At 44.1% G+C, this 25,178-nt stretch overlaps 1 pseudogene; it reads left to right on the top strand.

The window, feature by feature from the left end:
- The first annotated feature begins 3,367 nt into the window (after positions 1-3,367).
- LOC112677786 (60S ribosomal protein L7a-like) lies at positions 3,368-8,970 on the top strand (annotated as a pseudogene).
- The last annotated feature ends 16,208 nt before the right edge of the window (positions 8,971-25,178 follow it).

Genomic DNA, 25,178 nt, shown 5'->3' on the forward strand with positions numbered 1-25,178 from the left:
CCTCTCATGAATAAATAAATAAATTCTTAAAAAGAAAGAAAGAAAGAAAGAAAGAAAGAAAGAAAGAAAGAAAGAAAGAAAGAAATGTTACCTCAATCCATTCCATTGGTAGGAGCCAAAACCCAAGGGGTCATTCCTACCACATTTCTCTCTCTTGGATTTCTACTCAATCCATCTCTGTGTCCTGTTTCTTATGTTTCTGAAATAAATCTGGATTCCCACTACTTCTTTCATCCCTGTGACCATTCATCTGGCCTTCTAACCAGCCCCTGTATCCTGCTATACCTCCTACAATCTGTTCTCCAGCCAGTGATTAAAGTGATCCTGTCAAGTGTAACGCATGTCTTCTTCGGTGGCTTCCCTTTGTCCTCAGCGTAAAACCCTCAGCCTCTCCTCACCCCTGTCTGCCAGCTGGTCCCTGCACCAGTCCCACTGGCCTCTTTCATGCTTAGCTCTTTGCCGTGTTTCCTCCTTCCCATCTACTTGTTTCTCTCTCTACGTTAAGCTGTTTATCTCAATTTTTTTTTTTTACCTGATTTATCTCCTGCTCATTCCTCAATGGGCAGCTTGGAAGTCACTCCCATACCATAGCCTTTCTGTATTCCCCTCTATAGCAGGCAAAATTCCCCTTATTGCCAATTAATAAGCTTTATTCTCTTTATATCACATATCACAATTAAAGTTGGACATCTGTTTGTGTGATGACTTCTCTTTTTAAATAAAAATATTTGAAACAATTTCAAGCCCACAGAAAAGATGCAGAAATAATACAAATAACTCTAGTATCCCTTCATCCAGATTCCCTCTTAACATTTTACCATATTTACTTTATCATTCTCTATCTTCCTCCCTCTGGCGGTTTGGGGATAAGCTGAGAGTAATGATGCCCTATTACCCCTAAACACTTCAGTGTATGTTTCCTGAGATAAAGAATCCTTCCACATACCTACAGTAAAACCATCTACATCAGGAAATTGATATAAAGTCAATACTACCATCTACTTCCCATTCAAATGCTGTCAGTTGTCCTGACAAACTGGCATCGGTGTATATGTGTGTGCATACCTCCAGAACCCAACCCAGGATCATGTGTTGCATCTTGTTGTCATTTCTCTTTGGTTTCTTTCCATCTGTAGTACTTTCTCAGTCTTCTATCTTTCATGTCTTTTAGTTATGAAGAATATACGGCTTTTATTTTGCAGAATATTCCTCAATTTATATTTGCCTAATGTTTCTTTGTGATATGGTTCACCTTAGGCATTGTTGGCAGAAATGCCACAGAAAATGTAAGAAATAGTGAAAGGGACTATAAGGGAAAGAGGGGAAACTGAATGGGGAAAATTAGAGAGGGAGACCAACCATGAGAGACTCCCAACTCTGGGAAACAAACAAAGGGTAGTGGAAGGGGACGTGGGCGGGGGGGGGGGGTAAGTGGGGGACGGGCACTGAGGGGGGCACCTGATGGGATGAGCACTGGGGGTTACACTGTATGTTGGCAAATTGGATTTAAATAAAATGATTAATTAATTAAAAAAAAGAAATGCCACGGCAGCAATCCTGAGCCCTTAGAGGGTCATATCAGGAAGCACGCGATGTGAATTTTTACTATTATGGCGATAGTAACTTTGACCATTTGGTGCTCTGCTTTTCCGTTTTCTCAATGGTAAAATTTACTATTTTTCAGGATGCCCGGGGTGGGGGGTGGGGGGGTAGCTCTTGGCGGTGGAGCATTTGCCTCCGGCCCAGGGTGTGACCCTGGGGTCTCAGGATCAAGTCCCACGTCGGGCTCCCCACAGGGAGCCTGCTTCTCCCTCTTCCTGTGTCTGTGCCTCTCTCTCTGTCTCTCATGAATAAATAAAATCTTTTTAAAAATTTACTGTTTTTCTCTTTGTAATTAATAAGTATTTTGTAGGAGACACTTGAGGGCATGTAAATACCTGAATTCTCGTCAAATCTTCACCCACTAGTTTTAGTATCCATTTACCATCCTTGTGTGGATTAATTATGATGGTTGCAAAACCATGATGTTTCTAACACGATCATTTCTTCTGCGCTTACTAGTTGCCACTCTATATTAAAGAAGGGAGAGAATCAGGAAAAACAGAGTCAACACATACTAAGGCCTGGGCCTACAGACCCCTTACCTGACCGATGTCTCTAATTTCCCCAAGTTTGGTAAGGCCTGAGTCCTCTGTAGATAGTAGAGCAGAAGTAAGAGCCCCACCCGGACAGAAAGTAGGAGGGAGAATCAAGTCCTTAGGGAGATGAGCTTGCGCTCAGCCATGGCACCATGTCTCCTCAGGAAAAGGAGATGACACTGTTGTCTTACTCTGGCAACTACAAATGTGCGCCCTAGACTAGAACCCCCGGCCAGCATCATAATTCCTAGGTGGTGAAAGAGGGAACAAAGAGGAAGTTGAAGCCCCAGCCCGTCCCCTACCATCAGGCCTAGCAAATCCCTCCCCTCTTCTCTGGGTCTGTCTTGTTCCATTCCTACTCTTCCATTGTATCACAGGAAAATCCTAGTGCAACTTTCTGTCTGTTCCACCTTTAACCAACACATTAGTTGGGTCAACCTTTACCTTCAGGAGAGCTCAGCTTGGATCCTACTAAAGCCATAGCTTTTAAAGGCTTTTAAAATCTGAAATTCTTCAGGAAGTTATGCTAAATCTCAGGGATTTATACTCTTAGGGTCTCCCCTTGTCAAATGAAGTTTTCCCACATAATGCCTTGCATGAACTCAGCCAAAAGGATTGAATCCTCGAATCCTCAGCCAAAAGGATTCATTTTTACGAAAAAAGAATTAGTGAGCAATGTAGCTTTTATGAACGGTACGGACAATCTTTAAATGTCTCATGGTCTCTCAAACTGCTTGTTCTTTTATATTGATCTTGTCTTCTAGGATTGACTTCCTAATTTCTATACATATGGCAGAAATGCCCATCTTATCCCTACCCGGTCTCTTAGTCCAAGAACTCAGGAGAGAATTGGCTAGAGGCTCTGAATCCCAATTACAAGTCCTGGGATAGAATCTGATAGCCTGATCGTGGGAAAGGATTGACCAGGCAGGCTCACTGAGGAGACTCAGAGGCTGGGCTCCACAGCTAATGATGGGAGAAGAGGGATCTTGTGGCTCCTTCCTCTGTGGAGAAGCCAATAAGCGTGAGGGATGTGTTGACACAGAGAGCGAGGCATAGACACAGGCAGAGGGAGAAGCAGGCTCCATGCTGGGAACCTAATGCAGGACTCCATCCCAGGACCCAGGGATCATGACCTGAGCCAAAGGCAGACACTCAACCACTGAGCCACCCAGTCATCCCCTTTATGTTCTTTCTTCACTTGGCACCCTGGGTAAGTGCTCTGAAGGATGAGGATGGAAAACCCCGGAGAGAAGCTGCAGGTAATGGGTCAAAGCTGGACACAGGGAATGGTTTGAATGATACATCATATGGTCACTATGGTCAAAGCAAATGCAGCAAAAGTACATCCATGAATACGCAATATGTATCACCATTGTCAGGTGGGAGAGCAGGAAAAAGTTAAGATCTGAGACACATTAACATGCAATTAGAAACATTCCTACCAAACTTTATTATTTTCATACTTTTATAATGATTTCTCTGGTTGTACAGTTGTGGTTACTCTCAACATTGTTTTGCCAGGCAACTTTAGTCTAAGCCAGCATGTCTTTTGGGGGAGGTGAGGATGAGGGCATGTTACCTCCCAGCCTGAGAAAGGGACAGTAGGTCAGAAGCTAGTTATAATACAGCAAAAACTGCTCCGAGTCACTCCGGTGTCTCCCTGTGGGCATGGACTGTTGAGAACCTTAAAAGTCGTGGCCTCTGACTGTATAATTAATATCTACTGACTGCATGGGATTTTACTAAATGCAAGGGAAGCATACATGGAGATGACTGGTTTAACTCTAGGATAGGGGATCTGGGAACTTCACACAGGAGCTGAGCTAAAGCCTGAAAAGGCAGGCGAGAAGGTGCGAGGTGTTCCAGGCAGAGGGAACAGCCTGTGTAAAGGCATAGTGGATGTAAAAGGGCTCAGGTGCCCGAGGACCCAGAGGCGCTCCACCTGGCCCCAGGGTTAAGGTGGGTTAATGTGAGTGACACCAAACTGAAAGAAAAAAGAAGCAGCCCTAAAATCTCCCTCCACCTGAAGCATCTTCACTTCTAGTAAGAGATCTAGTGTCTTGGTTTGGATCATATTACACTGCCCATACACAGCTGTCTTTGTCTTACTAAAATGACCAACGCATATGATTGAGCTAATAATTAGTCTATTTGTGCTCTCCTTGGGCATCGTCTCCAGCTACTACGGGATTCATACTGTCACCTTCCCAGACTTCATGTTGATGTGCCTCATTATCTTCGAGATGGCAGGATGGAATTATTAGACAGACGCACATCATTCTCGTAATACTTTCTTTCTTTGTGTTTCAGAGGGGAGCTGGTCCTTTGGTCTTCATGTTCATGTCGGAGACAGAGGAAACCAAGAACGTCCATCCTTTGCCCTGACCATATATAGGACATATGCAAGGAGACTGTAGTCAGTGTCCTTGGTGGTGGAGGAGAGCTTTGGAGACATAACTGGAAGGTTATAAAATTGCCCTCAAGACCATCAGAGCAAGGAGGTAAATTCATTAATCTCATAAACCCTCCTGAGCACCTACCGTGTGCCAGGCATGGTTCTCAGTTTGCCCAGTGTGCTTCTTGCTGAGTGCCTACTTCTCCCTCATCCCAGTTAGCTCCCTGCCACCCACAGAGTTCCTTTACCTATGAGCCCTACAAGGGAGAGGGTTATGACTTTTTATACATGAGGACACTACAGGGAGGGAAATTGAGTTAATCCCCTGATGCTCCAAAAGGCAGGAAAGCAGGATTATAAACCAGGGCATCCTGCCCAAGAGCCCCCTCTGCACTGCAAGGTGCTTCCTTTCACACACTCTGCAGCCGGCTGGTCCAAAATCAGAACTAGTGTGAAGGGGAAATTCTTGGCCTTAGCAGTTTTCAGAGGAAAAAAATACCCTGCTTGGTTTCATGGTGTTTTCTGTTGCTTACGTCCATATCCCTGTGTTGACATATTTTGCCCAATTTTCCTTTGTGTTTTCTCCTCTTATCAGTCCCGGGAAGGCTTTCTGAGGAAGCCCAGGCCAATAGCACACACAGCTTCCTGTGACCCTAGCAGGCTCCTGACCCCTGGCAAGGGAGCAGCCAAATTTCCCTGTTTCTTGGAAGAGAGTCCAGGTCGGACCATTTGGGGAGCAGAAGGGGGGCACCCAGCAGTGACAGGCACAACAGGCAGCCTGCAGATAGCAGCTGTCAGAGTCTCTCTGCCCACCTGACACTCACCTGGCCGGCCCGACGCCCCCAGGTGAGAGCTCTGAGTGGGAGCACGGGGATCCCCGACAGAGGCTGTGACCAGGGAGGGCACACTGCCTGTCCCCCCCACCCACTGTGCCCACACTGAGGGGCCTGCTGCTCCCTGCAAGTCCCGCTCAAGCCCTCCCCCTTGCAGGGCCTACTGCTCCACCTTGCAGGGCCCTCCCACTCCCAGTTCTGGAAGGAAATGCAGAGTTCCTTTCCTCTGCCCACACCGGGGCTCCCCCCAGTCATTTCCAAGGGCTCCTGCAGCTGGAGAGGAAGACAACCCTTGCCCACCACTCGGTATAAGGCACTGGGCCCCCTCCTAGGGCCAAAGTTCCAGGCCTTCCTTGGGGGCTTTGGCAACAATGCTTGTTCACAGTTGATGAGAGCGGCATCGTTTTCTAGCTTAAATTCAAGACAAGAAACTGCTTCAATCTTTTCTCTGAGCTTCGTGGTTACTGAGGCTCCCCCAAAAGAGCATGTGATACTGCCTTGCTTCAGCCAGTTTTATTTTATTTATTTTATTTTATTTTATTAAAGAGTTTATTTCTTTATTCATGAAAGACACAGAGAGAGAGGGGCAGAGACACAGGCAGAGGGAGAAGCAGGCTCCATTCAGGGAGCCCGATGCGGGACTCGATCCCAAGACCCCGGGATCATGCCGTGAACCAAAGGCAGATGCTCAACCACTGAGCCACCCAGGTGCCCCAGCCAGTTTTCTTTTAAAATAGAGTTTTAGGGGTACCTGAGGGGCTCTTAATTAGCGTCTGTCTTCGACTCAAGTCATGATCCCGGGGTCCTGGGATCAAGCCCCACATCCAGCTCCCCGTTCAATGGGGAGTCTGCTTCTCCCTCTCCCATTCCCCCTGCTTGTGCTCTCTCTCTCTCTCTCTCTCTCTCTCGGTCAAATAAATAAAATCTTTTTAAAAAATAAAACAAAACAGCGTTTTACTTAAAAAATGGATTCTAGGGGCACCTGGCTGGCTCAATCAGCAGAGCATGGGACTCTTGATCTTGGTTCATGAGGGGGTGTCCCACGTTGCAGGTAGACTTTACTTAATTAAAAAAAAATTAATGGAACTCAAAGTGAAATCATCACAACTACCCATGATTCATGTTAGTCAGTGGTTGGCGATGTCTTTGTAGCAATCATCACCCTCAGAAATTCTGTTGACATGAGAAATTTTGTATTTATTTTCATTCACTTACTTTGAGGGAGAGGGGCAGAGGGACATGGGGCGGCAGAGAGAGAATCCCAAGGTGGCTCCATGCCCAGTGTAGAGCCCGACTCAGGGCTCCACCTCACAGCCTTGAGACCATGACCTGAGCCCCAGTCAAGAGCAGGATGCTGAGCAACCCAGGGACCCAGACCTGAGAGATCTTAATCCCTACATGATTTACCGAACAATGGACTGTTAACGAGGTGGCATATATTTTGTAATCATTTATTTCATTTTTTAAAAAGATGTATTGATTCATTTTGGAGAGAGAGAGAGCATGTGAGCAGCGGGAGGGGCAGGCGCCCCTGCTGAGCTCCCACCCCCTCTCCCTAGGGCTCCACCTCTGGAGCCTGAGATCAGGACCTGAACCCAAACCAGCAGGCAGACACCTAACTGACTGAGCCACCCAGGCCTCCCTGCAGTCGCTTATCTCAGAAAGGTCCTATTCGGCAATTTGTGTCAAAATCCTGGGGTGAACACTTGTCAGACACTGACAAGCCCTCAGGCCCCAGGAAGCGCGGCTCCTGCCAAGTGTCCCTTGTCCTTGTCTCCTGCAGTGAAGACAGAGGAAGGGGAAAGACCTTCCTGGCTCCCCGGAGACCCGCCTGCATGGGTTCACCCCTTCGATGTGTCTGAAACAAGCCTCTTACACTTCAGGAGCTAAATGTGATGTGCTGGGGACCGCTGGGGACCACAGTGCCCCGGGGTCACCTTTGCCCCTTTCTGCCTTCCTGAGTCAGAGACTTTGCTCTTGAAGCGCAGCCCGCAGCCCGCAGCCTGAACCTTCTCTGCAAAGCGAGTTGCACGCACTCTCCTAGCTCCTTGGGCGTCTAACTGGGTCCTAAGAGTTACCTGAGCAGTTCTAGGTCTCCCGGGAGGGGACAGATGTCTTCAAAGAGCTTGACACCCGTTCTAGTTGCACACCCGCTCCCCTAAGAGGCTGGGCGGCCTGGGCCCTCGAGGCAGCCGCCACTCCCCGGAGCTCTGCGCTGGCAGGGCCGCAGCAGCCCTCGCCTCTGCCTTTCCAGAAGGCTCTCTCAGCGGGGACGGCCTTTCTGGGGCAGCCAGCCGGCCGGGCCATAGGCTGTGCCAGAGGCAGCCCGCGCACGCCCACGCCCACGCGCACACCCAGAGTCTGAGGGGCGAGGGTAAAGGGTGTCGTTATTCTACAAGAAAGGCAATGTCGGTCCCGGGGGTGGTTTCCTGGCCTCCGGCCTCACTAAGCAGCAAGGGAGTTTGGGCGGTCCGGGGCAGTGAGGCTGGGGCCCAGAAGGCCGGCCGTTGTGACCTGGCGGGTCTATGTGGAAATGGAGACCCTGCCCCTTTGTGCAGTTTTGCAAATGACGGTCTGTTTTCCTGGACACCTTTTGCCCGAGTCACTGTCCAGGACGGGACCCTGTCACCTGGGTGGGTCCACTCTCATGTGGCCCTACATCAGCATTTCTCAATCAGAGGCATGTGAAAGCACCGAGATGTGTCAAGTCATGGGGAGATGCAGCAGTTTCTTACTTAACAAGTAAGATTGCAGCGGCAGAGGTTGTCCAGGCTCCCTTCAAAAATACATTGAGAAAAAAAACAAAACAAAACAACCACTTTGGTGCTCTTGTCCAGCAACCCAAGATGTTGAAAGAAAAGAAAGAGGAAGAAGGTAGCCCTGGCCCCTGCTGCTGTGAAGGAGCAGGAGACCAAGAAGATGGTTAGTCCCCTGTTTGAGAAAAGGCCCAAGAATTTTGGCATCATACAGAACATCCAGCCCCAAAGGAGCGTCACCCACTTTGTCAAACGGACCTGACACATCCGGCTGCAGTGGCAAAGGGCTATTCTCTTTAAATGTCTGAAAGTGCCTCCTGGGCCTGACCGGTTCACCCAGGCCTTGGACCCCCAAACAGCTATTCCACTGCCTAAGCCAGCCTGCATGTACGGACCAGTGACGAAGCAAGAGAAGAGCTTGTTAGCCCAGGCTGAGAAGAAAGCTGAGGGCAAAGGCGATTTCCCCACTCTGAGGCCGCCTGTCCCTAGATCTGGGGTTAACACTGTCACCACGTTGGTAGAAAACAAGAGAGCTCAGGCGGCAGTGATTGCACATGCTGCGGCTCCCCTGAGCTGGTTGTCTTCCTGCCTGCCCTGTGTAGGAAGATGGGGGTTCCCTGCTGGATTATCAAGGGACAGCCAGGCTGGGGCGTCTGGTCAGAGGAAGAGCTGCACCACTGTTGCCTTCACACACACGTTAACTCAGAAGACAAAGGAGTCCGGCAAAGCTGGTGGAAACCATCAGGACCAATGACCATGACAGATGCCCTGGGTAAAAGTCGGTGGCTCTCATTGCCAAGCTGGAAAAGGTAAAGGCTAAAGAACTGCTCACCAAACTGGGCTAATTGGATGCTGTTGAATTTTCTGTACATAAAAGTAATAAAGTTTACTTTCAGCCAGTGTCAATTGGCAAAAAAGCAAACACAAAAACTTTGGAAAGGAGTTGAGATCACCTATGACCTTTCTATAGGTCACTCGCATTCCAATAGAGGTTTTATTATTATTTTTTAAGATGTACTGATCTAGGGGATCCCTGGGTGGCTCAGCAGTTTAGCACCGCCTTCAGCCCAGGGTGTGATCCTGGAGACCCCGGATTGACTCTCAGTTCGAGTTCCCTGCATGGAGCCTGCTGCTCCCTCTGCCTGCATCTCTGCTTCTCTCTCTGTGTGTCTCTCATGGATAAATAAATAAAATCTTAAAAAAAAAAAGATTTATTGATCTATTGTAGAAGATAGAGTGTGTGTGAATGGAGGGAGGGGTAGAGGGAGAGAGAGAGGGAATCTCAAGCAGGCTGAGCGGAACATGGGGCTCAATCCCAGGACCTGTGAGATAATGACCTCAGCTGAAACCAAGAGCCAGATGCTTAACCAACTGAGCCACCCAGGCGCCCCAGAAGCCAAGAGATCTTATATGTGACTGAGTAGAATGGCTCTTTGGAGGGGATAGTTGGGAAATTAGAATCTGAGAATCACAAAAATTATTATTCAAGGTTCCTGGTCAGTGGCAATAAGAGTAAGGCTCTTGTATGAATAATGCCTTATCATTTACTAGGTGCTTTCAGATAGTTTCCCACGTGCTTTTTGACAACCACCCAGTGGGGGAAACAAGCCAGATGTTCTCTCTGAGGAGGAAGTTAGCCCCTGACCTGGTCAGGAGCTCCTGCCATCCTGTAAAGCATCCAATAGGGGGCGCCCGGGGGGCGCGTTGAGCGGCTGCCTTCTGCTCAGGTCAGGCCGGCCTCGCCCATCCTCCCAGGCCCTTCTCCCTCTGATCTCTGCTCAGCGGGGAGTCTGCTTCTCCCTCTCCATCGGCCTTTTGCCGCCTGCTGGTGGTCTTTCTCCCATGAGCTCTCTCAAATAAATTTTCAAAATCTTAAAACAAAAACAAAACCAGCCAATAGTTGTCCCGCTTCATTCCACACTTCCTCCCAGTGGGCAAGACCCATTCATTGCCCAGTTCATTGCCTGTCCAGGGAATGGCCAAAGCTAGCAATCTGAGAAGAGCCACCCAGCTCTGAGTGCCTTCCAATGACCTTCCCCTTGGAGGACTTTGTATTATCGAAGGAGATACGCTCGATCAGCTGATATCCTCAGATACTGTAGACCTTGGACCAGGTGACCTTACAGTTTTATAGTTTTGATTTAATAAGGCAACCCTCCCCCTCTCCTTCTCAAATTTGTCCTTTTATTTTTAAAAAGATTTTAATTAATTTATTTATGGGGGATGGAGCAAGGGAGAAGCAGAGGGAGAGGGACAAGCAGATGCCATGCTGAGTGTGGAGCCAGATGCAGGGTTGGATCCTACAGTCATGATCTAAACCAAAATCAAGGATCAGATGCTCAACTGACTGAGCCACCCAGGCACCCCTAGATTTGTTCTTTTAAATCACTAGTTCTGGGACGCCTGGGTGGCTCAACGGTTGAGCCTCTGCCTTTGGCTCAGGGCGTGATCTGGGGTCTGGGATCAAGTCCCACATCGGGCTCCTTGCAGGGAAGCTGTTTTTCTCTCTCTGCCTATGTCTCTGCCTGTCTCTGTGTGTCTCTCATGAATAAATAAATAAAATCTCTAAAAAGATATCAATCAATCAGTAGTTCTTCACTGGGTGTTATATACAACTGATGAGTCACTGGGCTCTATCTCTGAAACTAATAATACACTATATGTTCATTAATCTAATTTAAATAAAGTCTCATCCATCCATCAATCGGTAGTACTTTTTTAAATCTAAATTCAATTTGCCAACATATAGTGTAACACCCAATGCTCATCCCCTCAAAATCAGTAGTTGTTAAGGAAGTAATTTTGCTCACCAAGGAACATTTGGCACTGTCCAGAGGCATTTTTGGTTGTCACAGGAGAGGAAGTGGCCTACTGGTATTTGGTGGGTTAGAGGCCACAGGCGCTGCAAAAATCCTATAATATACAGGATAGCCTCCTACAACAAAGAATTATCTGGCCCAAAATGTCAATTGTGGCAAGGCTGAGAAAACCTTGCAGATTAACTTTATTATCAATTTGTCAAGATCTGAAATAATTCAAACTTGAATTCTGAATAGGATTGCATTAACTTTGTTTGTTCACTTTGGCAGAATGATACTTGTGTGTCTTCCTAGCCAGAGATACTCAGCTCTGCAGTAACTCAATACATAGCTCCTTAAAAATCACTGTACTAAAAAAAAAAAAAAAAAAATCACTGTACTATGCAAAAGTACATGGTGCAATCCACAGGGCTATTGGGAAATGGGTTTAGGGACAACACTGAAAATCTTTTTCAAAACACATTTCTTAGAAAGAGGAATCTAACAAAAACGATAACACAGTTTAACACATGTGAAATGGCTAAGAAATACATAAATACTGCAATAAATATGGCACCTCACCTTGAGAAAGACGTGAAGTTTGCCCGTAGAAGAATTGTAGCTTGTGAGTTATTGTAAGTGGTGGAAAGAGGATTATCTGAAATATGATGGAAACACCACATCTAACAGCAGATGCAGAGGAGTGTGGCTCATTGCCCTTGGTTTGGCATTGAGGTTAAACAATATAGTTAAGCCATCTTTCCTAGCCTTAAATCCTGGGACTTTGGAATATAGGTTCTTTGAGGCATGCATTTATAATAAATAGCTGTTTCATAGAAATCGAACTTTTGATCCAATGTATAAACTTTGTCTCAATTAACCTCTGTATTAGTGCTGGAAATCCTTTCGTGGCTTTCTCATCTGCATTTTTGGTTTTGTCAGACAACTGACTGGAAGTTGTAGTGGGATCTGAACCCACTAAACCAGCCACTTGGAAGAGCCATTTCTGCAGGATTTTGTGATTTTTAATTTAATTATCTATTAAGTTCTTAATAGAAAATGCTTTCTCTTTGATTATTGGATAGGTATTCATGACTGTTGTTTGTGAGCATGTGTTCCTGTGTATCCTACGCAGCTGGGTTCCATTGGATGCGGTTTCTGTGTTCGCCTACTGTTTCTGGGTTTCTGGCACAGGACATTGTGCATTAGCAAATGAAGATTTTGGATTTTGTTCTAATTATCCTATAACATATTAATCTCATTGAAATAAATTCACATTTTCAAAACAAGTGTTCACAGCAGAACGGACTGTATTTTCTTTTTTATAAAAGTGAAATTATTTTTAAATGAAGTGTATTTTATGTTAATTATAAATTATGTATGAAATTTTGTATGTGCATTACAAAAAACACAAAATACAGAATAGTCGTGAAGAAAAAAATAATCTACAATTCTACTAGCAAGAGGTAATTATGATTTCTTTATTTTTATATATTTTTTTTAAATTTGGGGATATAGGGATGCCTGGGTGGCTCAGTGGTTGGGTGGCTGCCTTTCGCTCAGGTCGTGATCCTAGGATCCAGGATTGAGTGCCGCATCTGGCTCCTACGAAGAGCCTGCTTCTCCCTCTGCCTATGTCTGTCTGTCTCTCTCTCTGTGTTTCTCATGAATAAATAAATAAATCTTTAAAAAAATTTTTGGAATATGTTTTATTTATTTACCTTTAAAAAAAATAATTTTCTACACCCACCATGGGGCTTGAACTCACAACCCTGAGATGGAGTGCCACATGCTCTACTGACTGAGCCAGCCAGTTTCCCTGAGATAATTATAATTTAAATTTTGATATATTTCTTCCAGATTTCCTTATAATGCTTATGTTTATGTAGTTGAACTCATACTGTATACACAGGTTTATATCCTGCTGTTTTTCAGTTAACAGAAGCAATTCTCTATTTTAATATTTATTTTTTCATGCCATGAATTTAATAGCTGTATAATAATCTGTTAATAAGTAATATTTTTCTTTTCTTTTTTTTTTTTAAGAGGGCAAGTACAAGGGATGGAAGGATGGGCAGAGGGAGAAGACGAGAGAATCTTAAGCACACTCCACACCCAGTGTGACCCCAATGTGGAGGCAGATTTCATGATTCTGAGATCATGACAAGAGTCTAGCGTTCAATGGACTGAGCCACTCAGGCATCTCTAAGTATTTGTCTTAAAGTACTGTAGACTGGGACCCCTGGGGCCCCAGTGGTTGAGCATCTGCCTTTGGCTCAGGGCATGATCTGGGGTCCTGGGACCCAGTCCCATATCAGGATCCCCATAGGGAGCCTGCTTCTCCTTCTGCCTCTCTCTGTTTTTCTCTAATGAATAAATAAGTAAAATCATTAAAAATAATAATAATAAAGTACTGTAGACCATTTAGGTAATTACCAACTTTTCACTACATACATAATGGTTCAACGAATATTTTTGTGCAATTGTATATTTTGTCCATTTGTATATTTTTAAAGTTTGGATTACAGAAAGTGAAAATGCTGAGGCAAATGATAAAACATGAAGGATCTTGATGAGTGTTCTCAAAATATTTTTTTAAAGGATTGTACTAATTTACACTGCCTGTTGAGTTTAATTATACCAGTTTACCTCTGATTCATTGGCATTTAATTAAAGATATTAATCTGAATGGGCCTTTACTTTTCTCTTAGCCCTTCCCTGACCAGTTGAAGCCAGACCCAAAGGCTCTATCATTCTGCAAATCCTCAGGAAGAATATTTCACATCCTGGAGCCACTTGCCAAGGAAAACCCCAATTCCAATTTAACCCGTTGGCCCTCTTCTCTACCACAATCCCCACTGCTGAGTTCTGAGAGAGGAATATTGTATGTGGACGTCAAAGTCATTGAAAGTTCCTAGTAGGGACCTCAGTTGTACAATACTACCTCATGTGCCTAGTCAGGCTATCATATTCCCAAACACCAGTTTCTAATGTTCACTCTCCTTCCTTCCTCTCAACTCCACCACCCATTTCTCTTCTCTTTTAGGAGACAATTTGCCTTCTAATTCACTGAGAAATCAAAACCATTGGTTTGGATCTGTTTCCCTCCCCATATCCCACCACTTGTTAGCAGCTCCTCACACTTACTGGCTTCCCATAGAAGGAGGGAACAATAGGTTCTCTCTTCTATCCCCGGGTATGGAACCCAAATTTTCAGGCTCCTTAGTGACCCTGACTGATTAATTCTCTCTTCCTTCATTGATACTGCCTCGTTCTTCTAATCCCCTATTTCAAATCCCCTCCTCTATCCCCTGTCGTTCTCCATTTTCACTCTCCACCCCCAAGGTCTTTATTATATAGATTGTTTTATGCTTTTTCCACTAATTTCTTCTCTTCCTCCTACCAGGCAGATCTATGTCCTTCTTTGCCCAGTTTGCAGGAATACATTGTTGTGGTAATAGGTTGACTTGATATTTCTGTAAAACAATTTGACAATAAATAACAAGGCTAAAACATGGCCCCTTGGCCGCTCTTTGTCAGATAAACACCATTCCCATCAAAACCTTGCTCTTTGGGGCACCTGGTGGCTCAGTGGTTGAGCATTTCCTTACTTTCTGGCTTTTCTGTACTTTCCAGCATCAGCCCTGAAATCAGTATCTTGTTTCTTTTTGGTGGAAAATCGTATTTAGAGCCAGGATCTGGGTGCCAGGTGCTTTATGGTTGTTGGGATGTTGCTGCTCCCAGGGCCCCACAGTGAGAGAATTAGGGAACATAGGCATATGTTCACATATACACACAAACATACTCATTTGAAAATTCTATCTATCTATCTATCCATCTATCTATCTATCATCTACCACCATCATCTATCACCTATCTACCACCTATTGAAAAACTTGATTTCACTCAGATACCTTCAATTATAGTCCAACATCTCAGAGTTCATTCTAGTTTTCTCCTTTTCCATATTTCTCACCCTCTTCTCAGTGAGAACTCTCATTTTCATTTTCCTTAGTAGATTTTACTTGAGCAAATCCCTTGTATATAACAAAATTTCCCTTTGTCCCTTCCCATCCTTCTTTGGGCTCCAATATTTCACACCAGTCAGCCTTCTTTTAACGATCCCCTTTTTAACTAGTTTGGGTCCTGCCATTTCTTTCTGGCCACTGTGGCTCCTGCAGTATACCACCACCACCACCTAGTGTGCATGCTTACCTTGCTTTAGGACTAAATTATTCAGGGATGGGCTGGTGCAGAATAGGAAAAGTGAAACTTGCTTTTAAAAATTGTTATTTTAGGGGTGCCTGGGTGGCTCAGTTGGTTAAGCATCTGCTTTTAGCTCAGGTCATGATTCCAGGGTCCTGGGATGAAGGCCCACGTTGGGCTCCCTGCTAAGCGGGGAACCTGCTTCTCCCTCTGCCTGCTACTCCCTGTGCATGTGCTCACTCACTCTCACTCCCTGTCAAATAAAGAAATAAGCATCTTTTTAAAAATAAAAATAAAATTGTTATTTTATTACTAATTTTAAAATCACAACTACATCTACATTGTTATGCTTTAAAATGGAACATTGCAGAAAAAATCAAAGGCTCTTTAGATCATCACCCCTAATTTTGCTCTGCTACCTCTGTCTCCAGAAGTAACCCACTATTATTAGTTGGATGTGTATTCTCCTAAACTTAAAAAAAAATAGTTTTACATTCATGCATATGTTCCTCAAGAAAAAAATATGTTAATCTTTTACATTTTCTTTTCTCTATTTTAAGAAAAGCCACTGAGACCTTGAACAAGGCTTACCAGGAGCATTAGTCAGGTCTCTTTGTTTGCCAGTGACAGAAATCCAACTCAGAGTAGTGTAGGCAACAAGAAAATGTATTGGCTCATATAATTGGGAAATTCAAGGTACAAGGACACTGGGCAAATAGCAAGGACACAGACCAAGTAATCATGGGCATCTAGGCCAGCAGGAGTCAATGCAACTCCACCCAGAGCAGTGGGAGTGAAAGAGCAGTAGTAGCAAGATATCCACATACTGACAACATACAATCACATGGAAAGAGGATATGATAAACATTTATTAAGAAGAGATTTTGCAAATTCTAGTTAGTATCCCACAGAACAAGTTTTTGGTTTGCTGAATAAGGCTACCCCATTGTGCAATTCTAGGTGCACATTGAAAGGTTGGATTCCCAGGAACATTCCAACGCAGATAGTAGAGAAACCACAGATGAAGCCCTAAAGATCTTGGCACACAAGATTTTGTGTTTTGTTGTACTTTGTTCAAAGAGAAAACATTTATGATGCTGATACCTGACTTTCCTAAATTATACTGACATATCTTAGACTTTCTAATTTTTGTTAATATCTTTCTAAGTTGTAAATCTTGGTGCCAGCAAATCATTGGATCGCTTAAAAATATCCCTGGTTTGACACCTGGATAGCTCAGCAGATGGGCACCTGCCTTCAGCTCAGGTCATGATCCCAGGATTCAGGATCAAGTCCAGCATCCGGCTCCCTGCATGGAGCCTGCTTCTCCCTCTGCCTGTGTCTCTGCCCCCCGCCCTCTTCAGTCTGTGTCTCTCATGAACAAATAAATAAATCTTGAAAAAAAATCCCTGGTTAAGTCTTCCTTTTAAAAAATTTTATTTTGGGATACCTGGGTGGCTCAGCAGTTTAGTGCCTCCCTTCAGCTCGGGTCGTGATCCTGGAGTCCCGGGATCGAGTCCCACATAAGGCTCCTCATAGGGAGCCTGCTTCTCCCTCTGCCTGTGTCTCTGCCTCTCTCTGTGTCTCTCGTAAATAAATAAATAAAATCAAAATAAAAAAATAAATAATAAATTAAAATTTTTTTCTTTTTGTACATGAGAATTAATCCATTTGCATTGAATGCTCTATTTTAGAGACATTTTTACTGCCTTCCATTCTTATGGTGGTTTGCTCTCTCCATTCATTATGTATTTTCTATATGGACTTAGAACTCATTTTTCCTTTCACACAATTATAAAGCAGGCTTGTCTGAACCATGTATTTTTCCATGTCAACTTCAAACATTTAAAAATAATCGTCATAATATTTTTTTCTAAGCAACCTTTGAACTTATTTCTGGAAATGATAAAGCACAGAGGTACCTTGGCAAGCTGGCCTCCCAGCCAACCCGCATCCTCTCTTGCCAATTGCAGCCTGGTAGACAGTTTGTCTGGGCGGCTCATAGGCTCGGCTCTGGGCGCAACCTCTCTGCCAAGTGCTTTGGCAGTGAACGCTCATCCCTCTCCTGCTGGTATTTCAGAGTCTTGTTTTTACTTTTGTTTCTTTTGGTGTCATATCCAAGAAATTGTGGCCAAGACGAATGTCAAGGAGCTTTTCTCTTATCTTTTTATTAAGGAATTTTAAGGTTTCAGGTCTCACATATATGTCTTTAATACATTTCAGGTTAATTTCTGTGAATGGTATAAGACAGGAGGAGTCCAATTTTATTCTTTTGCACGTGAATATCTAGTTTTCCCAACACCACTTATTGAAGAAACTATACTTTTGCCATTAAGTATTCTTGGTTCCCTGTCAAATATTTGGCTATTTATGTATGAATTTATTTCTGGACTCTCAATTCTGTTCCATTGATCTATATGTTGGTTTTGATTACTCTACCTTTATTAACAGTAGTTCTTATTTTCTCACTCCACAATATAGCAAACATTCCCATGAATAACAGTGGCTCCTACCCTCCAAAGGACCTATGTATTTCATTACACTATTACTAATTATGCCAGGACAATCATGAATCAGTACTATTCCAGGCACACTGGGACGTGTGGGCAGCCTAATTACAGTAGTGATCTTCAACTGGGGAAAGGGGTTTATCTCCTAAAAGAGTGTGTATGCCAGAAAAGCCAGAGGTATAAATATCAGTTAGGACCTTAGTAGAAAAATAGAAACCACTGCAGTTATTTTATTTTATTTGTTTAAAGATTTTATTTATTTATTCATGAGAGACACAGAGTGAGAGAGGCAGAGGCAGAGACACAGGCAGAAGCTCCTTGGGGAGCACAATGCAGGACTTGATCCTGGGACCCCAGGATCACGCCCTGAGCTGGAGGCAGATGCTCAACCACTGAGCCTCCCAGACACCCCATTAAAAGAGAGAATTTAACATACAGAATTGTTAACCAGTGATTGAGAGATGGAAAAGATGAAAGGGAACACTGAAATTTTCTGGAGGTGGAATTGCCTCTCCCAGGGCTGGGAAAGAAAAGATGTTGGGATAAATGTGGAGCTTCATGCTCCTAAGGAGAGACTCCCAAGGAGCTGGAACTCAGTTGCTGGGGGATGGGGCACTGGCTGGGTGGTGCTGGTGTAATTGGAGCTCTGACGAGGTCTCTGCGGCCCAACTGGCTGGTAGTGGTATCTCGGAAGGGGATAATCAGGCCTATTTAGGGAGTGTAGGAAAGGACGACGACCTACAGGCAAGTATTGCTGAAGTCAAGAGTTGATGGCACAGGGATCCCTGGGTGGCGCAGCGGTTTGGCGCCTGCCTTTGGCCCAGGGCCGGATCCGGGAGACCCTGGACCGATTCCCACATCGGGCTCCCGGTGCATGGAGCCTGCTTCTCCCTCTGCCTGTGTCTCTGCCTCTCTCTCTCTCTCTCTCTGTGACTATCATAAATAAATAAAAATTTTAAAAAAAAATTTTAAAAAAGAGTTGATGGCACAGTGCAGACTGGTTGCTAGGTGGCACTGACAGGAACAGAAAGCAAACAGAAAGGAACAAACCCTTCACCCCTCCAGCCTCCTAACCTCCCTCCAGAGCCTCTATTTGATGACCCCAACAGGGAGAGCTGGCAAAGAGAAATATGGTTTGCAGAGTTCCAGGTACAGCAACATAAAGCAGAGCACAGAAGGGTAGAAGCCTAGAGAAAGTAACTCATCACCAGCACGTTCCATCCCTTTAGCTACTGAGCATCCACTCAATCCTTCTATGTATATTGAGCTTCTTTCTTTCTCTTTCTTTCTTTCTTTCTTTCTTTTCTTTTTATTTATTTATTTATTTATTTATTTATTTATTTATTTATTTAACAGAGAGAGATAGAGAGAAAGCACAGGCAGGGAGAACAACAGGCAGAGGGAGAGGAAGAAGCAGGCTCCCCTCCAAGCAGGGAGCCCAAAGGGGGCTTGATCCCAGGACCCTGATATCATGATCTGAGCTGAAGGCAGATGCTTAACCTACTGAGCCATCCCGGTGCCCCTATACTGAGCTTCTACAAAAGAGCAAAACAACCTTATGCCTTGGATGACAAGATACAACTTCCTTTGTACAAATGAAGACATCCTCCTCTCTCTCCCTTAACACAAAGCCCTAACACTTACTGTATCCATCCCTGGGTGACAGATAGGTAGCCTTCTCTGGAAGAAAGTGCCCCTTCACCCCTATGCTATCTATACTTTGTTAGACTGAGGACTCAACTCACTTTCCATCTTCCAAGAGAGAAAAGGATTCCATTTTGAACAGGGTTGTCTCTGAAAAATAGCTTCACTATGCTTCAGGTGCTAGTGCACAGTGACTATTCCACTCAGATAAGGCTATGTTGACCAAACTTCGGCTTTTCTAGTTAGACACCCTGTCCTGAGAAAGCATTCCCTCCTTCTCTGGAACTTGTCCAGTGGAACTCCCCAACAGCTAATGATCTGACCCCAGGTAGCTCTTTAAAGTAGCTACTGCAGAGTGCACAGGAATCCAAGGAAACCTGGTCTCTGTCTGGTGCCGCTCTCCTCCATCTCGTCATGCCTGGTCCAGCACCCCTCTGACACCCCCTTGAACAAGGCCTTCTGCTGGTGTCCTTTGCCTCATCTAGTCGGCTGCGCACTGGCATCGTGTTTTGACTGAACACTCCCGCACGAGCACCAGCCCTGGCACTCTCCTGCAAATGGCATGGTTCTCTCTCTGTTTACGTAATGTCCATCTGCTCAGGTAAAAACCCCTCTTGCCGGGCTCAGCGCAGGACTCTTTCAGCTGAGTCAGACACTGACAACGTCCCTACGTCCCTACGTCCCTACGTAGTTTCACAGTGATGCTTCTATCCACACACTCCCCCTGCTTGCATTCCCAGACCGATTCTACGCAAGTGCTTTGCTCTTCACCGCAGCCATGGTTTGCAGTAAGTCATGTCAGCCAGGGGACTCTTATGATTTCTGCCCCCATGGCATTAGCTTGTCCGGCAAACTTGACGGTCTCCCTTACCCCAGATAATTGGCTACTCTTACTAGCCTTTAGATCACTGATGCCAGCTTTGCTCATTTAAGGTCAATGCACTCAATTTGTAGCTATCATCCCTATTCTTTTTTCTTTTTTAAATATTTAATTTATTTATTCATGAGACACACACAGAGAGAGGCAGAGACATAGGCAGAGGGAGAAGCAGGCTTCCTATGGGGAGCCCAATGCAGGACTTGATCCCAGGACTGTGGAATCATGACCTGAGCCAAAGGCAGATGCTCAACTACTGAGTCACCCAGGTGCCCCATCCCTTATTCCTAAATGCTATAGAGCTAAGAGCTGCATCCTTCCAGCCCTAGGAGATTTCCTGGAGCATACTTCCTCTCCCCTCCATGCCCTGAATGACCAAATTCAAATCTGTGAGCTTCTCTTTTAAGGTTTAATCTCTTGGGTCTGGAAGGGACCTGGATTTGAGAGAATAAGATGAATTTATTTTCAAAGCAGCGAGTGCTTCCTTCTAATTCTTAGAAGTCAAAGTGTTAGCAAAGGCAAGAGTGAATTGACTATTTTCATCTTTGTCAATATCGTTTACTTACCAGTATCTTATAATAAGAACCTATTCTTTCTTTTTAAAATTCAATTCCCGATAAGATGGATACGACATATATCACTTTTTTTGCTCAAAGTAAACTACGTCTGTGTTTGGCAATCTTTTTTGAGTAGCCTAGACAGTCTCTACCCTGCTAATTAGCATAATTATGGTCAGAGCTTGAAATCCCTGGACCTATTCTGGATCATCACTCAATTTGTGTGACTAACCATTGTTTCCCTTAGGTCATATCCCTAAGGATAGTTGTGTTGAATTTAAGGTGAAAGATCCTGGCCAATTGATTTTCAAACATAACTTAATACTGCTGAATTCATTGATAAGGACTATTGTTATGGACCAGTGCTTCTCAGCTTTTCATTTGGCTAGGAATTAGCTGGGGATCTTGTTAAAATATAGATTATGATTTAGGAAGTCTGATGCAGAGTCTGGGATTTTGCATTTTAAAATAAATTCCCAGGTAATGCCAATGATGCTGGCCTACACAACATGTTTTGAATAGCAAGATTCTAGACTGTGTGATAAGCAGCCTCTCCCTGCTTTTCAGCGTATTCAGAGTAGATGTCATGAACATCTTCAAAAGCAGTTTACTAGAACTTGTTTGTGTACATGTTATGACTTTTGTAATTGAGTAATAAGAAAAACAATAAATATTGACAGCTTTAGCACATTAATTTGTATCTGCTCTCTACTGAAAATCCACTAAAATGATAGTAAAATACCTTTTAAAATAAGACCATAAACCCACAAGAAAAAAGAGAAGACTCATAGCAATGAAATTTTATGAGAAGAATGCAAGTGGACAAGCAGTAAATGATTTAGCAGAACTGAAAATACTGACTAACATGGCAATGGGGAACCTAACAAGCAATTCAATTTAATGGAAGAACTCCCATAGGGCTGAAGAATTGGGGCCCTAGAAGTCTCTGGAAGTGGGAGTAGAGGAGGCCCTGAAAAAAGATGGTGTATTTGGAAAACCTATTTAAGAAACAGACCATCAGACCTCCTCTCAAATATGTACAGCCACTGTTCCTCTCACACTTGGGAAGAGGGGGTAAAAACAATGAGTATGTAGATAAGAGTGGGGGGTGCATTTGGCAGAGCTGAGGGAACGGATATTGTTCTGGAAACGGAATGAAGTGAAAATGTACATGCTGAAAGCCTGAGCTCAGTTTTCCTGTATTTGGCAACCAGAATGGTGGCAGCCAGACATATGCCTTCCAGCTGGGAGATTGGAGAAGTTTCTCTGGGGAATCTGACAAATCCAAGAGAAACAAAAGTTCTAGGACACTGGTATCAGGGATCCACTGAAACAGTCCAGTGACAACAAAACAGTGAAGATCATAATTGATAGGCACCACCAATTTGCAATTCTTTAGTTCCCTACCCTTAAATGTGAGCAACTAGCTAAGGATCAACAGACATGAGAAGAAAGCATCTAGTATGAAAGATAGAGACTAAAGTGACCTGACAGCATAAAGTCACCTGCAGGAAGCAGAAAATGCAAGGGGGAAACATACACAAAACACTCTCAACATCTTCAGAGAGATAAAATATTCCATACGTGAAACAAGAAGAGGATGCTGTTAAAAAAGGAACATTCAGAGAACAAAAAAGAGCTCTTGGAAATGAGACTAGCACAAATGAAAATTCAATGAAAGAGCCAGAATATTAAGTGAGAGGTAATTTCTATTTAAAATAGAAAGGTGGTTGGGGCAGCCCTGGTGGCCCAGCGGATTAGTGCCCGCCTTTGGCCTAGGGCGTGATCCTGGAGACCCAGGATCGAGTCCCACATCGGGCTCTCTGCATGGAGCCTGCTTCTCCCTCTGCCTGTGTCTCTGCCTCTCTCTCTCTCTCTCTGCCTCTCATGAATAAATAAAGTCTTTAAAAAAAAGTTTTTAAAAAAATAAAATAAAATAGAAAGGTGGGACACCTGGGGGGGCTCAGTGGTTGGGTGACTGCCTTTGGCTCAGGGCATGATCTCAGGGTCCTGGGACCAGGCTCCTTGCAGAGAGACTGCTTCTCCCTCTGCCTGTGTCTCTGCCTCTCTCATGAATAAATAAATACATGAAATCTTTTAAAAAAATAGAAAGGCAAAGACATGAAATACAGAAGAGAAAATTAAAGGAGTAAGGCCTGCAAATCTAGAAATTCTAGAAAGAGGACACAAAAATAATGGAAGAGATCAAATTGTCAAAGAAATATTCAGTAGGATTTTCTAGAAATGAAGGATACATGTTTCCAGATTGATAGGGCCCATGAAGCATCCAGCATAGTGGTGAAAGTAGATGCTTACTGTGGCACTGGGGTTTATCAGAGTGAAAGTCAAGAGCAATGGAGACAAAGAGAAGATCCTACGACTTCCAGAGAAGAAAACATGATTCGTGTAAAGGATTGAGAGTCAGAATGGTGTCAGATTCCTCACCAGTGATGATGGAGGCTAAGAGCTATGCCTTAAAAATCTCAGAAAGAAAGGAATTTCCATTCTGGAGTTCCACATCCTGCCAAGATCAATTAAATATGAACATAATATAGACATTTTCAGACAAAATTCTCAAAACATTGTCTCCCAAGCAAGCTAGGCAGCTACCCCAAAATGAGGGAATTCACTAAAAGAGAGGAAGACATGAGGATCCTGGCAACAATGGATTCAAAATAGGAAAAAGGCAAAAGAAATCCCTAGGATAGCAGTAAAGGGAAATCCCAAGATGGCAGCTGTGTAGCAGGCCTAGAGAAATCAGTCCAGATTTGAGGAAGTCCAGAAGCCCCAAGAAATCATCCTAGAAGATGAAATTATAGAACACCTAAGGTGTTTGAACATACTGAGAGATGATTCACAAAATTGGAGGGAGAAGCAAGGGAGGTCAATTTAATGGTGAAGATATAAAAAAAACTGAGGAAATAAAAAGATAATTAACTCTAGAGAAAATAAAATGTTGTGCAGGGAATCAGAAGTAATTGCTTGCATCGTCAGCATATGTCAACAATGAGCATCAATCTGACCAAATTTCTAAGCAACTGAACTGGAAGGAGGGGTGAGGTACGATTGGAATGCACCTGGGGGATGGGATGGGAGTGGTGGTTAAATGGATTAAAGTCTTATCCCCCATGGTGAGATCCCACAGTGAGAATGAATAGAAAATATTCAAATCAAAATCGAGCAACATAAGCATGTTAGTGACACATAGGGAGATAAATACCAAAAATTGACTCAAAGAATCCAAAGTGGTGTCCTCAGTGGATTGATTGGGAAATAGGAGAGAAGGGCAAGGAAGTCCTGTTGGTTTTCATGGCAACTATTTGGTTGTCTGTGTGTCCATATAATTTTTGTAAAAATAAAAACCACAATTTAAAAAGGAATGAGATAGAAGAGTTCTCATTTCTATAAGCAATCATCTGCTTCAAAGACCAAAGCTGTGATTTGGGGGAAATATCAAAAGCATAAAGAAGAAAATAAAAAACACTAGAATCTCACCTCCCAAAGATAATTACTGTTAAGAGTTCAGCTATAAGATTCAGTATATGTCTTCCCAGTTGAGAATTTGACTTGGCACGCTTCTGTTGTACCCTGTGGGTTTAATTGAATGGAACAAGCACGAGCTGAGCACCTACTATGTGTAAGATGCTAAGAATAGAGACAAAGCCACAGTCCCTGGGCTTTAATTCTGTTATGGGTTAGAGTTGCTCTAATAGAGCCAAGAGCCACATGGAGTGTTGATTGCCTACAGAAGTCCCCCTCCTCTGCTTCTCGCTAACAAAACAACGCTGCACTTACTAAACTTAATCTTTGTAGCTCCAGAAGTTCCAGAAAGAGAAGAAAACTTTGCCAAGGCCAATAATATACATTCAAAATGAAACACACTACGGGCTAATCAGGAAATTACCAAATTTAATTCTTATTTCTACATTTGCTACAAGCGCCCCCGACCCCTCAAAGTGCCAAGTACAGTCAATGTTTCCAGTATAACTAAGGGGGACCTAGTTACCCCGGGGTGGGTTCAGCAGAGAGCTGGGGCAGAGCAGTGGCCTGAAGGCTGCAGGTGCTTTCTTCCTCCCAGCATTATAATCCTAAGAAGAAAATGAACTTCTGTGCACATTAAACCAACTTGGGCAAGGAAGTTGTAACTTCTCTTGCACCCATCTGATGAAGGGAAGAGTTAAACAGCGCAAGCTGGTGAGCAGATGTTTGGCACCGCTGGTTGGTGTTGGGCTCCAGCCTGTGTGGGTCACTCGCTCTGCACTTACAGTCCTGTCTGAGCGAGGAGGTGGGCAGAGCCTACCTGCTGCCCTAGGAAGCCCGCTCTCCTCTCTTTAGGTTCCTCATCTGTAGAATGGGCATGTTAATAACAGTGAAGGGGTATCGGGGAAGATTAAGTGAGTTAGTATTTGTAACCCACATACACCAGTGTCTGGCAACTGATAGATGCTGTGTAAGCATTTC

Source organism: Canis lupus, chromosome 10, assembly GCF_003254725.2.
Source record: "Canis lupus dingo isolate Sandy chromosome 10, ASM325472v2, whole genome shotgun sequence".
NCBI classification, from domain to species: domain Eukaryota; kingdom Metazoa; phylum Chordata; class Mammalia; order Carnivora; family Canidae; genus Canis; species Canis lupus.